Here is a 20,568-nt window from a genome sequence, read left to right as displayed (position 1 = left end):
CACATTGATTTTGTTAGTCATTCTCCCTCAGATATCATATTAACATTGCATAAGTCATTACAAAATGTGTAGAATTGCAGGAAATTTTCTGTAAAACTGCAAAGTTTTCTCTTCGCGCCATGGTAAAATGTGTAGAATTGCAGAAAACTTGCTTTAAAACTGCAACATTTTCTCTACACCCCATGACAAAATGTGTAGAATTGCAGGAAATGAACTTCAAAACAAAAAATGTTCTCTTCACCCGAAGTGGGGGCCCCCCAACCAAATCTTGCTTAGAGCTCCTAAAAGGCTAGAGCCGGCTAGAGCTGGAGATACTAAAATGTATTTCATAGTCTTATCTTTCTTTACATAGGTTATTATTTTGAGAAAGGCTAGACAACATTTGTCTTAATTTCAAGATTCTCATTTGCAACATGAAATCACAAAGATACAGTATCAGAAAACAAACGACAGCTGACAGCAAACTAGTCCGCAATTTACATCCATACACATGTTCTTTACAAGTAGGATTTAAAGCCAACTAGCTGATAAAGTAGCCTACAAAAATGAGTAACATTTCAAGTGACAGTAGTTGCCCAAATTGCTAGCCTACCGTTTTAATCCACGCACGAACTGAATTTATAGGCTACTGAAAAATGTTTTGAGGCTGCAGAAAGGATACAGAAGTCCAATTTCCAACCCTTCATAAAACAATAATGTAAGTTGCGCCATCGTCAATAAATCTTGAGTTGAGTTGTTGTATAGGTAGACTCTTCATTCAGAAAAATCTAAATGTTCTGCCACAGCACAGCCGACTAGAGACGATCATGGGCTCTCAGCGCGCGCTTCCTCTGGACTGCTTTCTCTCACTCACTTGCTTGCTCTGTCCCCCTCTCTCTCATCTCTCATCCTGGTTTTAATTTCTATGCTCTCATTTCTCAAGTGATGCGATAATGTTTTTATGACGCTAATGCAAAGCGATGGGGGAATTCATTTCCATATATTATGTGATTTGCATTTATTCTAAAAACTTATTTTAGGAATAGTTTCATTCGATCGAATCATGTGTGAACAAGTCAGTACAGTATCTTAATCTCATGTATTTTAGAAGCACTCACTTGTGGAAACTACATTATTGGGACAATATTAATATACAGGGGGTATTGGAGGTTAATGCAACCTAGGCCTACCGCAAACATAGATATATATATTTTTTGCAATACGTATGATATATGTGGCTAACGTTAGCTAGGTGGCTAACACTAAAGTTAGCTAGGCTAGGGGTTAGGGGTTAATGTTAAGGTTAGGGTTAGGGTTAACGTTAAGGTTACAGGTTAGGAGTTAGTAGGGATGTAACGATTCAACAATAAGCTTCGGTCCCCGGTTCAAATGTTTTAAGATATGAGTGCATTGGTCTGCGGGACCCCAAACCGATCCAAATGTAGCATGCATCAGTCAGAAAATCAATTCAAACATTATGAATCACCAGTTCACTTTTTTGGGTTGCTCAAATTACTTTCTTTCTACCTTCTGGAAATATTGATTTTGTGACAGCTGCATCCTTTCCTTCAGTGTCAAACTAAGCATGTAATTATGTTGACAGTCATTGATCTACAAGTCATTTTGCATGCTGAACAATCCCAGGTAGGCCTATTTCTGATCTGGCACATCTGCGTGTCAACTTCAGCATTCAAATGTTTGTAAAATGGCTTGCGCATTATTAGGCTTTATTAGTTGAGGGATAACCAATGTAATTTAATAGTGTTTTACCAGCCTAAACTACCACTTGAGACACAACTCTCTAATCTGGCTATAGGTAGGCTACATTCTGATTGAGGCTTACATTAGATTTTATTTCCATTGCTCATTGTTCACCATGGTAATTTTGCTTGAAACAATCAGTATATATGGTCATTTTTAGATATAGAGGGGAAATTTGATAATTGCATAACAAGGACAGCAATCATTTTTGCTACCCGCACTGCATTCCTTCAAAACTTCCAAACGGTCTAAACCATTCGATTTTGAGATGGGGTGAAATCCAAAGTTGTGCTATATATTCATTGACTATGGCATAGCTGATTTTAAAATATAAATATTGATACATTACTAGCTCTTAACACTTTCAATCTGCAAAAATTACAAATTAATTAGTGGGTGATGAAGATTTCAGATCAAAAGCTAACATTGCCCCCCCTTACTGATAGTGGTAGATGCCTAGTTCCCTTTATGGCTCAGCTTAGGTGCCTACATACATCATAGACACGCACACACGCACACACATACACACACACACACACACACACACACACATACACAGAAGTCAGCTTAGACAGATCCAGCTCAGAGAGGCCCAGCTCATGAACTGCAGATTTTAATTTAGAATGGAAAATGAATGTGTTTATGCAACAAATGTTAGTGCATCGAATCGTATCGCATCAAACCGAATCGCATCAATTCGTTCCTCTCATCAAACCAAATCGCACTGAATCGTTTCAAACTAAAACGTATCGTTCCTGTATCATATCAGAGCTTAGGAGTTAGGTTAAAAGGTTAAGGTTAGGGTTAGGGGAAGGGTTAGCTAGCATGCTAGGTAGTTGCAAAGTAGCTGATTAGCTAAAATGCTAAAGTTGTCCATGATGGAATTTGAACAAGCAACCTTTGGGTGGCAAGACATTTGCATTATTCCTCTAATCAAACCGAATCGCACCAAATCATTTCAAACTAAAATGTATCAATCCTGTATCATTTCAAAGCTCATTTATCTAGATACGTATCGAATCATCTTGAAAGGGAAAGATGCACATCTCTAGGAGTTACTGTAGGTTAAGGGTAAGGGGAAGGGTTAGCTAACATGCTAAGTAGTTACAAAGTAGCTAAAAAGTAGTAAGTAGTTGCAAAGTTACTAATTAGCTAAAGTTATCCATGATGAGATTCAAACATTCAACCTTTGGTTTGCTAGATGTTCACGTTATACGCCTACCTATCCACCCTGACCAACCACCCTCCTTTCAGTTTTGCCCTAAGTAACCTTCTGTTTTACGTAATCCTACCAAACATAACATATCATACTAATTTGAGTGTCCCCTATTTTCGTTTACTATGTTACGTCGAGTCTATGAGACCAGCCTGTCAGATGAGCTGAGGTCAATTATAACTCACTAAAGAAAAGAGTTTGCTGCTCCGGCATGTAATCTTGAGTCACTGCAATGCCATGTCAGGTCAAGTTACCCAACGCTGAGCTCTCGGACATCTTTTGTCTCCCCTTGTTAGCCCACTCTGTCTCCAGGCCTCCGGTAGAAGTCTAGCTTAGCAGCCGACAGATATGAATAATATGTCAGATGATGCTGCAACAGTCACCCTTTGAATTAGCCCATGCTGCTCCAAATGCACTACACACACCATACAGTGACTAGCCTATGCGGAGTCGCCAGAAAACGCTAACATCCGGTTTTCAGGGATACAGTATTTTCAACCTAACTTCCGTTTCCCCTGAAAAACGGAAGTGGGAACACCGCTCAGGCGTCTTTCTACGCCTACTAGGTTAGGTTACACAGTGACTACCTTTCATTATTTGAAGCTTTGACTTTGAAATCATTTCACCTTAAGGGAGAGGCGAGAGCGGTTCCATCAAAGTTTCCCCGATTGCGTGGTACGTGATTTGTTTCCTTTTGAAACAATGTAGATGCGTGTCCCTTGGAGGTGACACGGCATGCAGATGAACCTGACTCCATTCTGAGTCAGCTGAGTTTTAATGACGATATAGTAGTACTGGGCAGCTTTCACCTCAAATAACTTCATCATAGCGAGAGAAGGAGAGTTTGATGGGGGTGAACTCACAGTTGAGTCAGTCATGTTTTTGCTCTCGGCTCATGCAGACTGGACACACTTTACTTGAACGTCAGTCAGTCAGTCAGTTAGTCAGTCATGTTTTTACTATCAGTTATTTTGGCTTACAGGGGTGTCTATACATGGGTCATTCTACAGATTCGGTGCCTTTTGTGATTGAGGAGGATGAAACAATGAACATTAAAATCTTAAGCTTTTTTTTATTTGATGTGACAAAGTAATGTGTGTACTTGATAGAAAATACCTTTTCCCATCTCAATGTAGAGTATTAAGTTATTATTCTGTATTATTTTCTCAAACAAGTCCCAATTTAATTCAACCCCGTCACAGTCATTTTGTTATTCAACTATTCATTTTTCCAATAAGCTTGAGATCAGCTTCTGGCATAATCTCACAGTTTAGATGTCCCTTGTAAATAATGGCATATTGTAATTAAAGAGAAAATCAAGAAAAACTGACCAGCACCATCCTTTCCAGTTTACGATGAAGAAATTTCTAATCTAACTCCACATTTTCGCAAGAAATGTGCAAGAATGCTGCGTAATTCCTGACAAAATTGAAATAGCCTTATTTACCCTGATTTAATACACACAATAAAAACACTATTGATGTTATATTTTGTGTATTTAATACAAAAATGTAAAAAAATAATCTCGTAACAGGGATGAATGCACCGCAACAGGGTTGAAAATCATGTAACAGGGTTGAGTGAAAAGCATCACGTGTCATATGTTTTATCTTTTGAGATCACTAACATGTTGCCATTTTTTAAACATTTTAAACATTTTTAAACCTACTGTCAACATAGCTTTTAAAATCTAAAGAATCTAGATGAAAGCTAGACAGAGTAAAACACATTAATGAACTAATAACAGTAACAACATTTCATTGATTTCATAAAAATATCCATCTGATAATGGCAGGAGTCTGTTTGAACATTGAGCAAACATCTTAACATTGATAACCTATATAGGTCACATGTTGCCATTTTTTAACATTTTAAACTACTGTCAACATAGCTTTTAAAGTTTAAACAATCAAGATGAAATCTAGACAGATTAAAACACATTAATAAACTAACAACAGTTACAACATTTTCATTGATTTCATAGAAATATCCAGAGTAATGGCAGGAATGTCTGTGTTGTTTGAATGTTTGAACATTAAGCAAACATCTTAACATTAATAACCTATAGGTAAGCCTACAGTTTGTTCACCATTTTTACTGAGAGAGCCTAGCCCACACTTCCTTCTGTATTTCCATGTGCCTAGAAGTCACCGGTTTAGGGGGATCAATGTGTTCCAAGATGTCCTCAAATGGATACCACAGGATATCATCAAGAAGTGGCCAGAAGTACCTATTTGGTCCAGCACAGCACATGCATTTGACCTGCACATGGGATTCATCTGTGGCTAGAATTATTCCGGGATAGAAATCGTCATCATATTTGGCCACGCACCATTTCCCGCATATGTCTGGATTTGCCCAATCAACCTCCCTCTGTGACACGACTGATGTAACTTTAGGGGTAAATGTGAAATGTTGTGTATTGAAACACTGGCATTTCAGTTTCTTGTTGTGGACTGTGCACATACAGCTTACATCACGGTAGGCAATTTGCCTTGCAGCCACACAAACAACTTGGTGGATCCGCATTGTGGATGGAACTACTGGCAAATTGGCTGGCATACCTTGGACGGCTTTCTCGATGGCCTCGTCTTCAATGAAGTAAAGCTTGATGGCAGTGTTGTTCTCCTCTAAGACCCTGTACAGAGTATGAGCATTTGGGATGTCACATCCTTGACTTATCAGCCTGTCTGCGGTTCTTTTTAGGGTTGCACCAACACCATCTGGTGCTCCCTTCCCATGTCCAGGAGAATTACCTGACCACCGGCGCGCGGATGTCCCTCACCTTCCTCTCTATGTGTGTTTCCTTTCTGCTACTGTTTTTTCCATTGTTGAATCTGAAATTGTAGGTCAAGGTCAAGTCAATGACCTGCTTACTCTTCAAGACTAAATATTGTATCCTTTTAATCACTATGTAGTAAAATGAACATGAACTTGCAGATAATACTCCTAAATATGTCAATGTATATAGGAGAGAGAACAAATTAATTGTCACTTTTTTTAAGTTATTATTTTCATAAATTCCTCGTACTTTTAGTTGATACTGTAAAACCGTAAACAACAAACATTCAACAAGAAAATATGATTGGTATTAAGCAATATACATTAAATATTGCTAAGATTTAACAGCTATTCAACCCTGTAACAGCCATTCAACCCCGTAACATTGAAAAATGTGATGGGGTTGAATGAGACAGGGTTGAAGATTTTGTGCTAATCTGTTGCTAATTCGGGATGCTAGCAGCTAGCAGTGTGCCACATGGCCTTATTCAACAAAAGACATTGTTATACTTCATAGCTATAAAAACAATTCTTGGTAAAATCTTAACTATGAATTCCCCCCCCCCCAACAGAGTTGAATACCTGAGATTGACAAAGCCCATATGTGCTTAAAAAACATGAAATATTTATAAAAAGTGAGAGAGCAGCTTACCACTTGTCACACCAGGCTTCTCTGAAGACTTGTATGATGTCACTTCCTCATAAATGATGTCCACAGGATCAAACCATTATTTAATTGTGAGTGGGGGTATTGTTGCGTTACGGGGTTGAAAGAAATACAAGGACAGGGGTAAAAGCCTGAATTTCTCAGAAAATAAAATGTCTTATGCTGAGAAAATGGATTATGCATAATAAGGGGGCATATACAATTAATTTAACAAAAAAAAAGCATTATTATTTAACACTGTGTACTCAAAATGAGTCACCCCATTTGCATGATGGTCAATAGGGACAGGCGAAATTCTTAATACTCCTAAGAAAAGCAAACATATAAGTATTGAAATTCATCTCTGTTTAAAATCATATTCTCTACTCCATATTAAAAACATGTAAAACTTTGAAATGTTGTAATTTAAGTGTAGTTTGATAAATGTTCTGACAAGTTATAACACTAGTACATCTTGGGACACTGACAATACTGAAATGTCACCGAATCTGTAGAATGACCCACATGCACTTGGCCAGACTTTGCTTGTACTCCCTCAGTCCTTAAACAGTCCTTTGCATCGTTGTATGACACAGAGTAAGTGAAAGATGTGATAAGCAGTCACGATATCTAAAGTAGATATTGATATGATAGGAATGCAAGCTTTCATGGCTAGCTTGCTGCATAACTAAATGAAAGTTATGTTCAGAGGGTACAGTGTACACATTTGTAAAGCCAGGGACGGATTGGGACCCGAAATCTGTCCCATAGCATTTCTACACACCACCCCATTTTTGTGAAGAATGGGGGTGGCAGCATCATGCTGTGGGGATGTTTTTCTGCGGCAGGGACTGGGAGACTAGTCAGGATCGATGGAAAGATGAACGGAGCAAAGTACAGAGAGATCCTTGATGAAAACCTGCCCCAGAGCGCTCAGACTGGGTGAAGGTTCACCTTCCAACAGGACAACGACCCTAAGCACACAGCCAAGACAATGCAGGAGTAGCTTCGGGACAAGTCTCTGAATGTCCTTGAGTGGCCCAGCCAGAGCCCGGACTTGAACCCGATCAAACTTATCTGGAGAGACCTGAAAATAACTTAGCAGCGATGATCCCCATTCAACCTGACAGAGCTTGAGAGGATCTGCAGAGAAGAATAGGTGAAACTCCCCAAATACAGGTGTGCCAAGCTTGTAGCGTCATACCCAAGAAGACTTGAGGCTGTAATCCCTGCCAAAGGTGCTTCAACAAAGTACTGAGTAAGGGGTCTGAATACTTATGTAAATGTAATATATCCGTTTTATATTTTTTTAAAATTTGCAAACATTTCTAAAAACCTATTTTTGCTTTGTCATTATGGGGTATTGTGTGTAGATTGATGAGGAAATAAATATATTTAATCCATTTTAGATTAAGGCTGTAACGTAACAAAATGTGGAAAAAGTAAAGTGGTCTGAACACATTCCGAATGCACTGTAGGCAGCACAGTGATATATTCAGCCATGGTCATGCATTACATTACGATAGATCATAAAAAACTGGGAGGACAATAGTGTAGCATCAGGGTATGTCTGTTAACTGCATACCATTTTAATTATGTTAACTGGGGGACATTAACTTATGTTTTGGTTCAAAAATGCTAATATGAACTGTTGGTGGCAGTGAAAAGTGTGAATTGCAGTCTCTCCTTGTCCATAAACTGCTTTCTGGGTATGGGAGCAAATATGTACTGTACATTTGTAATTTGGAAGAACTATCCCTTTAAATCTCATACAAATGCATGTCTTGCATTTCTTTTTTATTTATGTTCTTGTAATTATTTGCGGTCTAACTTTCCCGCTCCTATCCAGTGCATGAGCTTTATCAGTTAATTAACTCTGAATCAAAATGTATCTGACCCCCTTTGCCTGAAAGTCCAATTTATCGCTGAATGTAAAGGACTTTTGTTCAGGTGCTTATGCTATCAATTGGATACAAGGGCTGAAAATCAATAAGAACCTCTATTATGGTATGGTTTGCTAATGTAATATTTGAATCTCCCATGATCCATATTATAATGGAATTACTCACTGCCGTAAACAAGACTAATCATTAAGAAAATCATGCAAAAGTGTAGCGTTATGATGACACATGATGATTGCCCATCTGCTATTCTACTGCACCATCATTCTTTCCAAGGTGACAGACTTTCATGGGTGTTCAACCATCCATGCACCTCACACACAGTCAAAAAACCAAAGCCAAACATCTCACCATGTTTGTGAAAAACTCCATTGGTGACAAATACATTTAAAATTCATCAAAGATGAACGGGATGACCAACCAAACAAGAACCTCTCTACTCACCTCTGTTAGTCCCAGTGGAGCTGTGAAAAATATGTACTGCCTAGCGGGAATAACGGCGTGCGATAACCACTCTAAAACTAACAGAAACAGACATTGTTCCGCGGATGCCCGGTCCCAAGGAGTCTCTCTAAACATGGGCCGCATAGCTGGGCTGGCTGCTGCTTATCGTCCTTCTCAGCTCGATCCATTGCCATACAAGGACTCTGCTGATGGAGCCTGTCACTCTGGGCTTCTGGAGTAGGCCGACTATCTGGCAGCTCCTTGTCGCCACCGACACATGGGAGATAAAGAGTTTGGAGTGTTTGGATGGTGGGTACCTTTTAGACAACGTTGAACACCCCCCACCAATGGAGGAATGTGGTGGATAAGTGGTTCCCTCCAGGGTGATTTTCCACTGTTTCCAGGCCCTTTGACCATGGAGGTGGTATGTGAAGATTGGTTATCTCCATTAATTGTCTTGAAGTCCCAATTAGGGATCCAGGGGATGGGTGGATTAGAGGTGGATCCGTAGAGGAGAGGTGGAAGAAACTGGGATATTTGTATTGTTTCAGTTCTCCAAATGTGTTTGTCAAAGTGACAAGATTTCAATCTGTTGATACGTTTGGAAGCGTTGTAACTCAAAAATTTGAACTATAGGGGTCCGTTGTCTGATTTCCCATCACTTGCAAGCTTTATTGAATGTGTGTGTGTGTGTGTGTTCAGCCCTTTTACACATGGTTCACAGTGTCGGACTACATGCAGTGTGACGGACTACATGCATCACATGATTTTACTCTCTCGTGACACAGTACAGTACGTGAACATCAGTTTGGAAGTTATGACCACTTGCTGCCAAATACATTTTGATTGATAATAAACCAGAGGCATTCAATAAGCCATTTCAATATGGCTTATGTTCCTCCCTTTTCCAGTGTGAAGCCAACAAACTCCCTATCAAAACTGAGGTGAGAGCAAGGCAGTGATTATTTCAAGAAGATAGCACACCCAACTGATAGCACACAGATATCAACCATCTTCTACTAGTGTCTGGTGTAAGAGTACAGATATTGAGAGGAAGGGTGGCAGGCTTAAAAGGGTTGAGGCTCATTAAAGCTACTGTAAAAAAGGAACTCATTCTCTCAGACAAAATGATTGACATATCTGCATATCTGAAACCATAATCAGCTAATTAGCATAATCTGCCATTTTAGCCCTCATGCACTTCATAGTCAGGCAATGAGGATGTTACATACCCTAAATTCTGCTATGCTGACTGATATAAAACAATACAAAGCATATAGCTGAGCTTTGTAGAGCAAGCTGTCGTAGGTAGTTTCACACCATTTGGTTTTCCTCTCCAATCGAGTAGTAGTCGTGATTTATTTGCAGTGACAATGCTCCCTCCTCCACGCTTCCCTTGAAAGAGATGCCTCATCTCTCCCAGTCTGTGGCACAGAATCTGTGTCTGAGCTCCATTTTATTTGGCCCGAAGCAGCATGCTGCTCTATTTACTGGACTCCCCTTTGTGCTCCATCGACATCATGATCCAAGTTGGAAAATTCAAGTAATGCCAAACGTCTGTTCCACATAGAGTTAGGACGCATACATTAACCTCAAGTGGGAGCAATCACTTTCTAAGCATAAATAAGCGGTGCTATTGGACAAGCTCAGATGGTATCTTGGTAGCATTTACGTACGGAAATGTTCTTTATCTTTTATCCAGTGAATGGGACCTTGGTTTTGCCACTTTTAAGTTGTGTTCTGTTCAGAGGAAAATAATAATGGATATGTTTCTACAGAATACCCCATGATGGTTTTGAGGGTAACTTACATCATGGAGCATCCACCATTTTGGAGGACAATGCTACAAAATATTATCTAGTCGAAAGTCTTGAGACATAAGCTGGCATTCAATCATTGCAGATATTAAATTTTCCACACTGCCTTTTCAGAAGTGCGTTTGATTTGCACAGCATTTACCTCAGAAGGAAGAAGTTGACATATGATTTAGAAACGGGTAGTCTCGTGGTATGACCCGTTCAGTGTTGATGCCAAACCTGGCTGAGAAGTAATCTAGGGCACACAACAGCACTGCCAATTCCTAAATAAAGTGTCAACTTCCTCCAGCCCGGACATGCTGCTGTAAAGGGCAGTGTGGAAATATATCATCTGCAATGATTGAATTCCAGCCAGTCTTGTTTGAGACATTGGAAATGCATTGCTTTTCTTACATACAGTACATGTACATAATATAATTTTAGGTTGTGGCCTTGTACTTTGCTGCAACTGCAAATTGAGTGTTAAAGAATTTGAATCACAAGCTGAATGACTTGAGTCAACTGACAGTAAAAATAAAAAGGTAATTTAATTAATAGACAGTCATATGCCTCATTCCCCTCATATCCAATAGTTAACTTGATGAAGACCAACAGAAAGAACTACGAAGGCTAATGTGGATTTCTTCTAATTTATATTTAAATTACACCTGCTTTGGGGATTCAAACCCATTTCAATGCAATTTGTTTTGAAAACTCAATTAAGACATGAATGCCCATATGAATGCAGTTTCTTATTTTGAGGATAAATCATTTGAATATACAGAGACAATATTAAGTTAACTCCAGTAATTATGGAAGACAGGATATCATCGTAATGAACCAATTGTGCCATCTCATTCTTGCCGCCCGCTACGTGATGCAAGATTTTCATGTGACTGAGGGGATTTGCTGGAGCTGCTCGATGCTACTGATGCTCAGGAGAAAGAGTCTTACATGAACCACATTTCAAATGATCCCAAAACAAAGGACCCATCAAAGAATAGCTCAATCTGTCAGAGAAGGAAACACTACAAAGGTAAATGAATAAAGGCCCACAAATCTCCAGGCAAGAAGTTGTTAAATTGGATTGTTATGATGCATCGAATGTTAATGATTGGAATTGTGGTTTAACGCTTTCGTTGCATGCGTCATAGCACAGTTGTTTCTGATGTCAGAAGCACTGTAGTCTAATTACTGATAATTCTTAAGACAACAGTGTTGGTATGCAGGCAACATTTAAAGTGTCAACAATATAGGCTATCTCTTGTGATTTACCACAAAATGTACATTTTGTCAGTATGATTATTAAGGCCTCGCAGGAAATGTACTCAAGAAGCATATCCGGAACTGTCACTACTTCCAACGCACGCTTGCTCATTCACTCACTTGCACTCTCTCGCAATTCAATTTCAATTCAATTTCAATTCAATTTAAGGGGCTTTATTGGCATGGGAAACATATGTTTACATTGCCAAAGCAAGTGAAATAGATAATAAACAAAAGTGAAATAAACTATACAGTGGGGAAAAAAAGTATTTAGTCAGCCACCAATTGTGCAAGTTCTCCCACTTAAAAAAGATGAGAGAGGCCTGTAATTTTCATCATAGGTACACGTCAACTATGACAGAGAAAATGAGATTTTTTTTCTCCAGAAAATCACATTGTAGGATTTTTTATGAATTTATTTGCAAATTATGGTGGAAAATAAGTATTTGGTCAATAACAAAAGTTTCTCAATACTTTGTTATATACCTTTTGTTGGCAATGACACAGGTCAAACGTTTTCTGTAAGTCTTCACAAGGTTTTCACACACTGTTGCTGGTCTTTTGGCCCATTCCTCCATGCAGATCTCCTCTAGAGCAGTGATGTTTTGGGGCTGTCGCTGGGCAACACGGACTTTCAACTCCCTCCAAAGATTTTCTATGGGGTTGAGATCTGGAGACTGGCTAGGCCACTCCAGGACCTTAAAATGCTTCTTACGAAGCCACTCCTTCGTTGCCCGGGTGGTGTGTTTGGGATCATTGTCATGCTGAAAGACCCAGCCACGTTTCATCTTCAATGCCCTTGCTGATGGAAGGAGGTTTTCACTCAAAATCTCACGATACATGGCCCCATTCATTCTTTCCTTTACACGGATCAGTCGTCCTGGTCCCTTTGCAGAAAAACAGCCCCAAAGCATGATGTTTCCACCCCCATGCTTCACAGTAGGTATGGTGTTCTTTGGATGCAACTCAGCATTCTTTGTCCTCCAAACACGACGAGTTGAGTTTTTACCAAAAAGTTCTATTTTGGTTTCATCTGACCATATGACATTCTCCCAATCCTCTTCTGGATCATCCAAATGCACTCTAGCAAACTTCAGACGGGCCTGGACATGTACTGGCTTAAGCAGGGGGACACGTCTGGCACTGCAGGATTTGAGACCCTGGCGGCGTAGTGTGTTACTGATGGTAGGCTTTGTTACTTTGGTCCCAGCTCTCTGCAGGTCATTCACTAGGTCCCCCCGTGTGGTTCTGGGATTTTTGCTCACCGTTCTTGTGATCATTTTGACCCCACGGGTGAGATCTTGCGTGGAGCCCCAGATCGAGGGAGATTATCAGTGGTCTTGTATGTCTTCCATTTCCTAATAATTGCTCCCACAGTTGATTTCTTCAAACCAAGCTGCTTACCTATTGCAGATTCAGTCTTCCCAGCCTGGTGCAGGTCTACAATTTTGTTTCTGGTGTCCTTTGACAGCTCTTTAGTCTTGGCCATAGTGGAGTTTGGAGTGTGACTGTTTGAGGTTGTGGACAGGTGTCTTTTATACTGATAACAAGTTCAAACAGGTGCCATTAATACAGGTAACGAGTGGAGGACAGAGGATTCTCTTAAAGAAGAAGTTACAGGTCTGTGAGAGCCAGAAATCTTGCTTGTTTGTAGGTGACCAAATACTTATTTTCCACCATAATTTGCAAATAAATTCATAAAAAATCCTACAATGTGATTTTCTGGATTTTTTTTTCTCAATTTGTCTGTCATAGTTGACGTGTACCTATGATGAAAATTACAGGCCTCTCTCATCTTTTTAAGTGGGAGAACTTGCACAATTGGTGGCTGACTAAATACTTTTTTTCCCCACTGTACATAAAAAAAAAAAAAATGAAGACATTTCAAATGTCATATTATGTGCAAATAGTTAAAGAACAAAAGGGAAAATAAATCAACATAAATATGGGTTGTATTTACAGTGGTGTTTGTTTCACTGGTGGCCCTTTTCTTGTGGTAACAGGTCACAAATCTTGCTGCTGTGATGGCATACTGTGGTATTTCACCCAATAGATATGGGAGTTTATCAAAATTGGGTTTATTTTCTAATTCCTTGTGGGTCTGTGTAATCTGAGGGAAATATGTGTCACTAATATGGTCATACATTTGGCAGGAGGTTAGGAAGTGCAGCTCAGTTTCCACCTCATTTTGTGGGCAGTGTGCACATAGCCTGTCTTCTCTTGAGAGCCAGGTCTGCCTACAGCGGCCTTTCTCAATAGCAAGGCTATGCTCACAAGAGTCTGTACATAGTCAAAGCTTTCCTTAAGTTTGGGTCAGTCACAGTGGTCAGGTATTCTCCCACCGTGTACTCTGTTTAGGGCCAAATAGCATTCTAGTTTGCTCAGTTTTTTGTTAATTCTTTCCAATGTGTCAAGTAATTATCTTTTTGTTTTCTCATGATTTGGTTGGGTCTAATTGTGTTGCTGTTGGCATGACCTGCCCTTATGGGTTGAGGATCAAACCTGCCGGCTAGGCAAAGGTTTGAACACCCCCTTTCCTGGGGGCCAGTTTTATGACCGGTCTTAAATACCATGCAGACTTTCTCTTCCTTGCCATGAAGTATTGGGAGAAAGGACCCCTTTGTTAACAAAATAAGTCTTCCCGCCAAGACTCCAACATCCAAAAGTGGATAATGAAACAATATTCCTACTTAAAATAATGTGGGAAATGGTTGGTGGGGACTTAAAGAACAATCATGTCAAATTCGTTACTATGTTGTGATGTCATTAAAGACGGTGGAAGAACATAACTGTATCTCTGGGGGTCTACACTTCCCAGTCATGAGGTTTGCATCTAATTGTTGTATAAAACAAATTGTTAAGTATAATAATACTTTTGTGAAGATAACAATGTGATTTTAGCATTCTAGATGAGATGATTGTTTTCCATATTGATTTGTTCTCAGTCAGTGGCCACGCCCAGATGAGCACAAACATGATGGAACGGCCCTTTTACCCCGAGTGCATAAAAAGCCTTGTGACGAAATTCACCTCAGACCAGCAGACGTGAAGCGTGAGCTAAACGTTGCAAATGGTTGAATTTCTACCAGACCAGCAAGCCTCACGGCTTAAAATGGTTGAAACTCTACAGACCAGCAGACGTGAAGCGTGAGCTAAACGTTGTAAAATGGTTGAATTTCTACAAGACCAGAACGTCTAGAAAACATGAGACGTTAGTCCACACGTTTGAAATGGAGAAACTCTGAAACTCTCAACCTCTCAACCTCTACACGAGGTGAAGAAGAAGACAATGCACTAGACCTTATCATTTCAGTCTGCTGCTGGCATGTATAGTGGTCTAGAGAACTTTCACTAAAGACACGAGTTGGAAAGGACAATCCCTCTCCGACAACCGCTGGTACATTTGAAGTATCCATTGTACCCAGCACTATGACCAGAAACTCTACCAAGGACATTGAGATCTCTGGTGGGCAAACCAGAGTCCTACATCATCAACTCAACTATCAAGGACAGCAACATGTAAATACATGTTGCATTTCTAATCCGAATGTGCGATTATTAGGGTGCATAAGTATTATGATTACTGTGAGCGTAGTTTCCAAAGTAACTACGATAGTTTGAATCTCTGTCTCTCCTTTCCATTCTGACCCCTCCACTACCCAAGCATTCATGCTAATGTTAGTCCAGTCCACTAGGGACCTGTTTTCATTGTATTACATTAGTAATCAATAACCTATGTGTGTTTGTATTGTGTTATTATTTAGTTAGTTAGTAAATAAATAATTAAGCCAATTTGTGTATTGCTGATTCATCAATAAGGTTAGGGTTCTTGCAGGTTCAAGGATTATGCGATGTTCAGAATGAGACTGATAAGAGGTAATTATTTAATAAGTGACTGTTATCGATATATAACATATATATCTTCTAAGAGTTTAATTCGGGAGATGGTAACTCGTTAAACAACTTATTCCGTGGTGCCCCAAATTCCTAATGAATTAATTGTTACATTAATAATTTCATTGAGTGACAATTAAACATAGATAGGTGATTCGATAAATAACAGTCATACATTAAAGTAAGTCACGTCACGACACTGTCCTGGGGCTCTGTGGGGTCTGTTTGTCAGTTTGGCACCGATGTGGATGTGATGAGGAGTCAGGCGCAGGACACAGAGGTTTAGTCCAACAAACTTTACTATAGTAAAGTGAACAATAATCACTACACGACCTCGAAATACAGAGGCGAGAACAGTACGCAACATGCGTAAAACAAAACACGTAGAGCGCAAAACACGCAGCTCAAACGACACGCGGACAACAACACACAATATAACTAACACAAAACAGGGAACTTATAGGACACGTAATTAGGACACAAACAGACACAGGTGTACCAGACAGACCAAAGCAATCAACACACGAAACATACAACGGTGGCAGCTAGTATTCCGGGGACGGCGAACGCCGAAGCCTGCCCGAACCAGGAGGAGGAGCAGCCTCGGCCGAAACCGTGACAGTACCCCCCCCTTGACGCGCGGCTCCAGCCGTGCGCCGACCCCGGTCTCGGGGACGGCCAGGAGGACGCGGACCCGGGCGCGTGGGATGCCCACGGTGGAACTCTGTCAGGAGGGATGGGTCGAGGATGTCCCTCCTAGGCACCCAGCACCGTTCCTCCGGACCGTACCCCTCCCACTCCACGAGATACTGGAGACCACTCCTCCGGCGCCTCGAGTCCAATATAGTCCGGACCCTGTACGCCGGTGCCCCCTCGATGTCCAAAGGGGGTGGAGGGGTCTCTCCTATCTCCTCCTCTTGGAGTGGACCAGCTACCACCGGCCTGAGAAGAGACACATGGAACGAGGGGTTAATATTTATGTACTCAATAGGCAGTTGTAATCTGTAACACACCTCGTTCAATCTTCTCAGGACTTTGAAGGGCCCCACAAACCGCCGACCCAGCTTCCGGCAGGGCAGGCGGAGGGGCAGGTTTCGAGTCGAGAGCCAGACTCGATCTCCCGGTGCGTACACCGGCCCCTCACTGCGGTGGCGATCGGCGCTCGCCTTGTGTTGACGGATGGCACGCTGCAGATGGACATGGGCAGCGTCCCACGTCTCCTCCGAGCGCCGAATCCACTCGTCCACCGCAGGGGCCTCGGTCTGGCTCTCGTGCCACGGTGCCAGGACCGGCTGATACCCTAAAATACACTGGAAAGGTGTTAATCCGGTGGAGGAGTGGCGGAGAGAGTTCTGGGCCATCTCTGCCCAGGGGATATACCTCGACCACTCCTCCGGCCGGTCCCGGCAATAGGACCTCAAAAACCTACCCACATCCTGGTTCACACGTTCAACCTGCCCATTGCTCTCTGGGTGGTACCCCGAGGTAAGGCTAACCGAGACCCCCAGGCGTTCCATGAACGCCCCCCAGACTCTGGAGGTGAACTGGGGACCTCGGTCGGACACAATATCCTCGGGGACCCCATAGTGCCGGAACACGTGGGTAAAGAGGGCCTCGGCGGTCTGTAGGGCAGTAGGGAGACCCGGCAGTGGGAGGAGACGACAGGCCTTAGAAAACCGATCCACAACGACCAAAATGGTGGTATTACCCTGGGAAGGGGGTAGATCGGTCACAAAATCCACCGAGAGGTGGGACCATGGTCGTTGTGGAACGGGCAGAGGATGTAACTTACCCCTGGGCAAATGTCTAGGTGCCTTACACTGGGCACACACCGAGCAGGAGGAGACATAAACCCTCACATCCCTGGCTAACGTTGGCCACCAGTATTTCACGCTAAGGCAGTGCACCGTCCGACCAATACCAGGATGTCCAGAGGAGGGTGATGTATGAGCCCAAGAAATAAGCCGATCACGAACCTCGAGCGGAACGTACGTCCGCCCCACAGGACACTCGGGGGGAGTAGGGTCGGTACGCAGCGCCCGCTCGATTTCCGTATCGACCTCCCATACTACCGGAGCCACCAGACAAGACTCCGGCAGTATGGAAGTAGGCTCAATGGACCTCTCCTCCGTGTCATACTGCCGGGACAGGGCGTCTGCCTTACCGTTCTGGGACCCAGGGATGTATGTGATCTTAAAAACAAACCGGGTCAGGAACATGTTCCACCTAGCCTGACGAGGGTTCAATCTCCTAGCTGCCCGGATGTACTCCAGGTTACGGTGATCAGTCAGAATGAGGAAAGGGTGTTGAGCCCCCTCAAGCCAATGCCTCCATACCTTTAGGGCCTGGACTACAGCTAACAGCTCCCTGTCCCCAACGTCATAATTGCGCTCCGCCGAGCTGAGCTTCTTAGAGTAGAACGCACAGGGGCGGAGCTTAGGTGGCGTGCCGGACCGTTGTGACAGGACTGCCCCAATACCGGTCTCGGACGCGTCCACCTCTACTTGGAAAGGCAAAGAGGGATCCGGATGCGCCAGCACCGGGGCCGAGACGAACAGGTTCTTCAGCTTGACAAATGCCCTGTCCGCCTCAGCTGACCACCGCAAGCGCACCGGACCCCCCTTTAGCAGGGACGTAATGGGAGCTGCAACCTGTCCAAAGCCCCGGATAAACCTCCGGTAGTAATTAGCAAAACCCAAGAACCGCTGCACCTCTTTTACGGTGGTTGGAGTTTGCCAATTATGCACAGCCGCTACCCGATCTACCTCTATCTCCACGCCAGACGCGGACAACCGATAACCCAAAAAGGAGACGGACTCCTGGAAAAACAGGCATTTCTCTGCCTTGACATTCAAGTCATGCTCCAACAGTCGTCTCAATACTCGGCGCACCTGGGCTACATGCTCGGCTCGTGTAGAAGAATACACTAGAATGTCGTCAATGTACACCACTACACCCTGCCCATGCATGTCCCGGAAAATCTCGTCAACAAAGGATTGGAAGACTGAAGGAGCATTCATTAACCCGTATGGCATGACAAGATACTCGTAATGACCCGAGGTGGTGCTAAATGCTGTTTTCCATTCATCCCCCTCCCTAATGCGCACCAAATTGTACGCGCTCCTGAGATCCAACTTTGTGAAGAACCGCGCTCCGCGTAATGACTCCGTCATCGTCGCAATCAGTGGAAGTGGGTAACTGTATTTGACTGTGATCTGATTGAGACTACGGTAATCAATACACGGGCGCAATCCCCCGTCCTTCTTCTTCACAAAGAAGAAACTTGAGGAGACCGGAGAAGTAGAGGACCGTATGTATCCCTGTGCCAAGGACTCGGCTATGTAAGTCTCCATAGCCGCAGTTTCCTCTTGAGACAGGGGATACACATGACTCCTGGGAAGAGCTGCTCCGGTCTGGAGATTTATCGCACAGTCCCCCTGTCTATGAGGAGGTAGCCGTGCTGCCCTCGATTTGCTAAACGCTAGTGCTAAATCCTCATACTCGGGGGGAATGCGCAGTGCGGGCACTTGGTTCGGACTCTCTACCGAGGTCGCCCCTATGGAAACACCTAGACATCTCCCTACACACTGGGCAGACCACTCCATAAGAGCCCTCTGTTGCCACGCTATGGTAGGATCGTGGGTGCTTAACCAGGGAAGCCCCAACACCACTGGGTACGCAGGAGAGTCAATCAGATAGAACTGAATGATTTCCTCATGACCCCCCTGCGTCGTCATCGTCAGCGGTGCTGTGACATCCCTGATCAGACCCGACCCCAACGGCCGGCTGTCTAATGCGTGGACAGGGAATGGAACTTCTACCGGCCGAAGGGGAATTCCTAACCTAGCACAAAATGCCCGATCAATAAAGTTCCCAGCTGCGCCTGAATCTACTAGCGCCTTATGCTGGGAATGAGGTGCCACCTGTGGAAAACGCACAGGAATACTCATGTGACCAACAGAGAGCTCTGGGTACGTGGGGCGCCTACTCACCTGAAATGACTCCCCAGTGCGTGACCTGTTGTCCCCTCTCTCAGAAGACCCTCCCCAGCACCTGGCCGCGGTGTGTCCTCCACGGCCACAGTTGGTGCAGGGGGTGGCCCCCCTCGGGTTCTCCCTCCTCCTCTCTCTAGCGCCAGCACCCCCGAGCTCCATAGGAATTGGCTCGGAGGTGCTGGAGGATGGAATGGACGACCCCCACTCGGGACGTCCGCGGGTGGCCAGCAGGGTGTCAAGCCGGATGGAGATGTCCACCAGCTGGTCGAAGCATAGGTTGGTGTCCCTGCAGGCCAGCTCACGACGAACATCCTCTCGCAGGCTACACCGGTACTGGTCGATGAGGGCCCTCTCATTCCATCCTGCATCCGCAGCTAACGTCCGGAACTCCAGTGCGAACTCCTGTGCGCTCCGCTTCTCCTGTCGGAGGTAGAACAGACGCTCCCCCGCCGCCTTCCCTTCAGGTGGGTGATCGAAGACTGCCCGGAAGCGGCGGGAGAACTCAGCGTAGGTGATGGTAGCTGCGTCTATTCTCCTCCATTCGGCGTTGGCCCACTCCAACGCCTTTCCGGATAGACAGGAGATGAGGGCGGAGACGCTCTCGTATCCCGAGGGCGCTGGGTGTATAGTAGCCAGGTATAGTTCTACCTGCAGGAGGAACCCCTGACACCCGGCTGCAGAACCGTCATATGCCCTCGGGAGCGAGAGCCGAATACCACTGGGTTCCGGCGCTGAGAGAGGAGGACTGACCGGTGGTGATGGGATGGTGTATGAGGACGTGGGCACCTCTCCATTAGCCAACCGGTGCAGAGTGTTGGACACCTCGCCCAGAACGGCCTCCAGTTGCCGGATCATGGAGTCCTGCTGACTGAGCCGTTCTTCTAGCGAC

This window comes from Coregonus lavaretus (genome assembly GCF_964263955.1).
Source record: "Coregonus lavaretus genome assembly, chromosome: 6".
NCBI lineage: Eukaryota > Metazoa > Chordata > Actinopteri > Salmoniformes > Salmonidae > Coregonus > Coregonus lavaretus.
The sequence above is the reverse complement of the archived record's forward strand: the minus strand, read 5'-3'. Positions refer to the sequence as shown.